The sequence below is a fragment of the Orcinus orca genome, chromosome X (assembly GCF_937001465.1).
Source record: "Orcinus orca chromosome X, mOrcOrc1.1, whole genome shotgun sequence".
Classification (NCBI taxonomy): Eukaryota; Metazoa; Chordata; class Mammalia; order Artiodactyla; family Delphinidae; genus Orcinus; species Orcinus orca.
The window spans coordinates 57,058,992-57,064,991 of record NC_064580.1 but is presented as its reverse complement, the minus strand read 5'-3'; the positions used below and the strand labels follow the sequence as shown (position 1 = coordinate 57,064,991).

At 41.7% G+C, this 6,000-nt stretch overlaps 1 protein-coding gene across 3 annotated transcripts in view; it reads left to right on the top strand.

Moving 5' to 3' along the window:
- The first annotated feature begins 1,437 nt into the window (after window positions 1-1,437).
- The window catches only part of EDA2R (ectodysplasin A2 receptor), a 69,724-nt gene continuing 65,161 nt past the window's right edge, over window positions 1,438-6,000 (top strand). For all 3 annotated transcript variants that reach the window (XM_049704636.1, XM_033439139.2, XM_033439140.2), the window contains exon 1: window positions 1,438-1,619. The gene's annotated coding sequence lies outside the window, so the exon portion shown is untranslated. The remainder of the gene's footprint in view (window positions 1,620-6,000) is intronic.

Genomic DNA, 6,000 nt, shown 5'->3' with positions numbered 1-6,000 from the left:
ATATAAAACAGATAACTAATAAGGTTATAATAATAAGGTATAGCACAGGGAACTGTACTCAACACTTTCTAATGGCTTATATGGGAAAATAATCTAAAAAAGGGTGGATATATGTATATGTATAACTGATTCACTTTGCTGTATAGCAGTAACTAATACAACATTGTAAATCCACTATACTCCAATAAACTTTGTGTGTGTGTGTGTGTGTGTGGTACGCGGGCCTCTCACTGTTGTGGCCTCTCCCGTTGTGGAGCAAAGGCTCCAGACGCACAGGCTCAGCGGTCATGGCTCATGGGCCCAGCCACTCCACGGCATGTGGGATCTTCCCGGACTGGGGCATGAACCCATGTCCCCTGCATAGGCAGGCGGACTCTCAACCACTACGCCACCAGGGAAGCCCCAATAAACATTTTTTAAAAATAAAAAATAAAGTTAAAAAAAAAAAGAGAGAGAGAGACATGGCTCATAGGGAGCAAGGGAGGGGGAGCTCTTGAGGCTAGGGTTGTTGAAAGGCCCCTAATCCTGACCTTGAAGAATGTTCCCAACTTAGCTGGAAAGGACTTGTGTTGAAAAACTAAAAGGCAGCAGGGTTGTGTCAGGTGGGAGAGTACACCCAGGCTAAAGGGTCCCCTTGCTGCCAGCTCACATTTCTTCATCTGTAGGGCTCTTTGGCTAAGTTCAACATATTCAAAGTCTTTCTGACCTCTCCCATTTTGTCGTTTACACTTGGTTCTCTAGTTTATTTATTCCTCTCCTGTGTACCAGACTCCTTCCCAGCCCTGTCACTTACTAGCTGTTTGACAATTGGGCAATCATTCTATGCCTTAGTTTTCTTATCTCTAAATTGTGAATAAAACTAGGGTAGTTATAAGGATTAAATGAGCTAATATATGTAAAATATTGAGAAGAGTGACTGGCAGATAGCAAGTGTTGCATAAGTGTTAGTTATTAAGTATTAGCTCATGATGCTTACCAATTAGTGGAAGGGAAAGGACAGACATTAAACAATCAAGGAATTTAATCAATAATTATTACAGATTACAATTCAGTGCCAGTAAGAAAATAAACAGAGTGCAGTGGACAGGGCAGGACTTTGATTAGTGAGGCTTATATGAGGAAGTGACACTCTGCCATGAAGACACCAATCCTCCCTTGACACCACAGATCTTAACTTCAGCTCCACAATCTCTCCTGCTTCCATTACCTCTCTCCCTGCTTCAGTCCCTGAAGCTTTTCAGTTCTTGCCAAAGGCGTGGCTTGGTCACTATTCACCCACTCTTCCCCAACTCCTCCCCCACTCTCACTGTCAGGGGTGAAACTTCTTTGTGTAGCCACACCTAGACACTCAAGTGGTCCAATAGCTGCTTCATGGGGGCGGAGAAGTAGGCGTAGCATGAAAGGAAAAGAGAATAGGTTCTGGCTGTTGTTGCTACATGTGGATGTGAAATGAGTCAGAGCAGAGCTTTGATTGTAACGAATTTCATCTACTGTGAGTGTAGTATGGAGACTGGCGGCTGAGAAGTGGGGGCTTGGTGGGATGTCTGGCCTGCGCTGAGGTACGTTTGTCCAGGGATTCTTTCACTGGAGCAAGATCCATCCATACATTTATTTACAGGGTAAGTGTGGGAACACCCTCTGGCATGGCAAGGTGGCTTGGACCTGTGGGGCCTAGAGATGCAAGTTCAGGATCAGGTTAGGATGACCCTGCTAAGGTGCTACAAAGTCAGAATGGCTGGGAAGGTGTCCTGTGGCTGTCTGTCTGCCCATCCATCTGTATCCAGAGAGTGCTGTGTAGGGTGCCATGGACCTGAGCTAATACCCTGATGGCCTTGGTGAGCCAGTTCCCCTGGAGTAGGCTTGTACTGGACCATTATGGCCTCTGGGAACATGTGTGGACCCGCCCAAACACCCTGAGTATCTCCAGTTAGGAAATAAGGAAGAGAAAAGAGAAGGAGGCTACGAGCTTAGGGGAGGGAGGGAGGAGTTGGATCAGATTTGTGAAGCATCCCGAGGGACGTTGAGTGGCTGGCCTACCCACGTGGCCCCTGGGCAAGTCGGGGCTTGTGTAAAGAGTTTGCAAGCTCTATTTGGGGGCTTTCAGTCTCACCCATCCGGCTGGGTTTCACTTGATCCCTCACTCCTGGAAACTGAGCCCAAGGCAGTGATATTTTGATCCTGCTTTACATCAAACATTGGCCAAAAGGCCGAGGCAGCTGTGAGAACTGGGGGACAAGTAGAGACCCGCCAGAAACTAGGCTGGGGAAGCAGAGACTGCAAGGTCTTGTTTGGACAGGTGTTGGCAGTGCTGACCAGTATGAAACCATTGCAGGGTGGCTAAGGCAGGAGAGTATGGGCATCTTCCCCTACATAACTCTCCTGTCCCCTCTTTCACCCCAACATACCTTCAATTAAACATAACAGACTCACTGAGCACCTACTCTGTGCCACCACTGTGTGAGACAGACAGATGCCTAAGACATAGTCTATGCCCACTGGGACCTCATCATGGGTATAAGAATAAATAAATATAACACAAAATAGCTTTAAAGGTCCAGTTAAAGTACGCTTTGGTATTGTCAGGTAAGGATCACATCTAGTTGAGCCAGAGTAAATCAGAAAGTGTTTTTTGATTGTTTGTGTTTTGACATTGTATCATCTTTCAGGGCTCCAGAGCCAGACTACTTGAGTTCAAATCCCATCCTACCATTTATTAACTTGTGTGACATTGGACAAGCATAATTACTTTTCCCTGTCTGAATTTTGTTTTAATCTAGTTTAAAATGGATATAAAAATAGAGCTTATTTTATCAAGTTTTTGTGAGGATTAAATTAGATAATCCATGTGAAATACTTGCACACACTTAGCACAGTGGCTTGACCAAAATAAGCACTCAATAAATGTTAACTATTATTATTATTTAAGATGGGCCATGAAACACAGATAGGATTTCAACAGGTGGAGGCAGGAGAGAAGGCAGTCCAAGCCAGGAAAAAAACAGGAACAACTGTTTGGAGGCAGGGAAACTCAGAGCATGTGAAAAGAACACCAGCTGAACTGGATTTTAGAGTACAATTACGTGGAAAGTGAAAGTTAAAGTTGACATGGTAGATTGATGAAAAACTGTGGAAGACTTTTGGATGCTAGATTTTCTGTTCAATTCGTCACACTGTGGAAAATCATTGAAAGTTTCTGAGCTAAAGAAAAAATATAAATCTCTGTTTCAGGAAGAATAATCTGGTAAACATGAGTTAACTGAATTGGAATAGGAAAACATGAGATGTAGATAAACTAGATGCAGAGAGGGAATGAGACCCTGAACTGAGGTGGTGACTATGGGAGTAGAAAGGAGGCGATGAATTTAACAATACATCACAGAAGTTGGATCTGCAGAACTTAGAAGTTGATAAATTATATGAGATTGAAAAGAGAGGAATATGAGAGAATCACTATCTCTTGGGATTGGTTTAGACTTTAAAATGTTGTGTATTCCAATCCCAATTCCATCCATTTCTGTGGATGGTACAAATAGAAAGGATATCTACTTTCTGAGTTAAACACAGCTTATTCAAGTCCTGGGTCTGCTACTTACCTGCTGTCTGTGATCCTAAGCATATTATTTATCCATCATTCCCAACCAGGATCAATACGATATCCATAGGGCATTTAGAGATACGTGTTGAGAGTGGGATTTTTTTGCACAAAGAATGAAGTACTACTGAATTTAGTACCAACCAGGTTGAGACAGCAAACTATTGTTCTTCCCACCCACTTATTTTTTTTTTAACATCTGTATTGGAGTATAAATGCTTTGCAATGGTGTGTTAGTTTCTGCTTTACAACATAGTGAATCAGCTATACATTTACATATATCCCCATATCTCCTCCCTCTTGCGTCTCCCTCCCACCCTCCCTATCCCACCATTCTAGGTGGTCACAAAGCACCGAGCTGATCTCCCTGTGCTATGTGGCTGCTTCCCACTAGCTATCTATTTTACATTTGGTAGTGTATATATGTCCATGCCACTCACTCACTTTGTCCCAGCTTACACTTCCCCCTCTCCATGTCCTCAAGTTCATTCTCTATGTCAGAGTCTTTATTCCTGTCCTGTCCCTAGGTTCTTCATAACCTTTTTTTTAGATTCTGTATATATGTCTTAGCATATGGTATTTGTTTTTCTCTTTCTGACTTACTTCACTCTGTATGACAGACTCTAGGTCCATCCACCTCACTACAAATAACTCAGTTTTGTCTCTTTTTATGGTTAAGTAATATTCCATTGTATATATGTGCCATATCTTCTTTATTCATTCATCTGTCGATAGACACTTAGGTTGCTTGCATGTCCTGGATATTGTAAATTGAGCTGCAATGAACATTGTGGTACATGACTCTTTTTGAATTATGGTTTTCTCAGGATATATGCCCAGTAGTGGGATTTCTGTGTCTTATGGTAGTTCTATTTTTAGTTTTTTAAGGAACCTCCATACTGTTCTCCATAGTGGCTGTATCAAGTTACATTCCCACCAACAGTGCAAGAGGGTTCCCTTTTCTTCACACCCTCTCCAGCATTTATTGTTTGTAGATTTTTTGATGATGGCCATTCTGACTGGTGTGAGGTGATACCTCATTGTAGTTTTGATTTGCATTTCTCTAATGATTAGTGATGTTGAGCACCACTCACTTATAATACCAGTAGTAACCCCAGTGAGAAATACTGAACGTCTCCAAAACTCAGTCTGAAGGGAGAATAGTAGACATGTCATAGTTTTGTTGGAAGGATTAAAAGAAATAATCCCTGTGAAGTATCTAGCACAGTATCTGATGCATAGTAGGTAGAAAATTCATAGTAGAAAGTTCATGAATCATAATTTTCTTTCACCCCAATTGACTTCACCTTATAACATCTTTGCTAGTCTCTGCCTGAATACTTTCAAAGGGAGTGTACTTACTGATCTCTGAGAGAGTCCATTCCCTTCATAGAAAGCCTTGACTCTGCAAAAGTTCTTCCTTTTGTTAAACTGAACTCAGTCTCCCTTTGGCTTCCAGAGGTTCTAGTCATTCTCCCTGGGGCCACTCAGACAAGTCTGCTCATTCTCTTCCATGATAGTTCCTCAGAGATCTGAAAACCATAAAACAGATCCCCATTCATCTTTCATTCCCAAGTCAAACAGCCCAGCTTTTTCATCATTTCTCTTATAGCATGCTGTCAAGTCAAATAAGACTCTGAGGCTTTGAGCTATATAAGGTGGGGTGATGGTGGCACCTTCAAAGTGATCAGAAACACTGTAAAAGGAACAGGATGGGTGAATGTGACAAGTTCCTTTGTAAATTATTTCTTAAGTTCCCACTGTGTGCCAGGTACTTTCAAATCCATAATCCCACTGACTCCTCACCCCAACTAGGGAAGGTCCAGGTCCTCTTGTCTTAATTGTACAGGTAGCCAAATAGTCTCAAAGAAAATGAAACTTGCTAGAGATCATTTAGTTAGTAAGTGTCTGAACAAAACTAGAAACCAGATTTTTGTTACTCCAAGGTCAGTATTGTTTTGTTTTGTTTTGTTTTTTTAATTTTGGCACTGGGCCCTAAATTTGGAGACTTTAGATTCTAGTCCTGGCTCTGTGCTGACCAACTATGTGAATTGGGGGAAATTTTATCCCTTCTAGAGGGGCCTCAGTCTCCCCATATGGAACATCAAGGGAATGAGGTTAGGTTGTCTTGAAGAATCCTTTTGGGATTCCATGAGAATATGTTTTCAATTATCTGATGGTTTGAAGTTTTAGTCAGTTACCAAAGAGGAGAAAAAAAATAAACCATAATGAAATGTGCTGTCGTATGAGTACTGAGGTGTCTGTTACTCTACTTGAGGTGAGTTCAAGTAGATATGGATGATATTTCTTTATTGGGCAACAGGAAGCTGGGACTAAGATGAGTTTTAAGCTCCCATCTAAGATTGTACAATTCTGAACATTGTTTTATAGAATGTGCATTTACATAT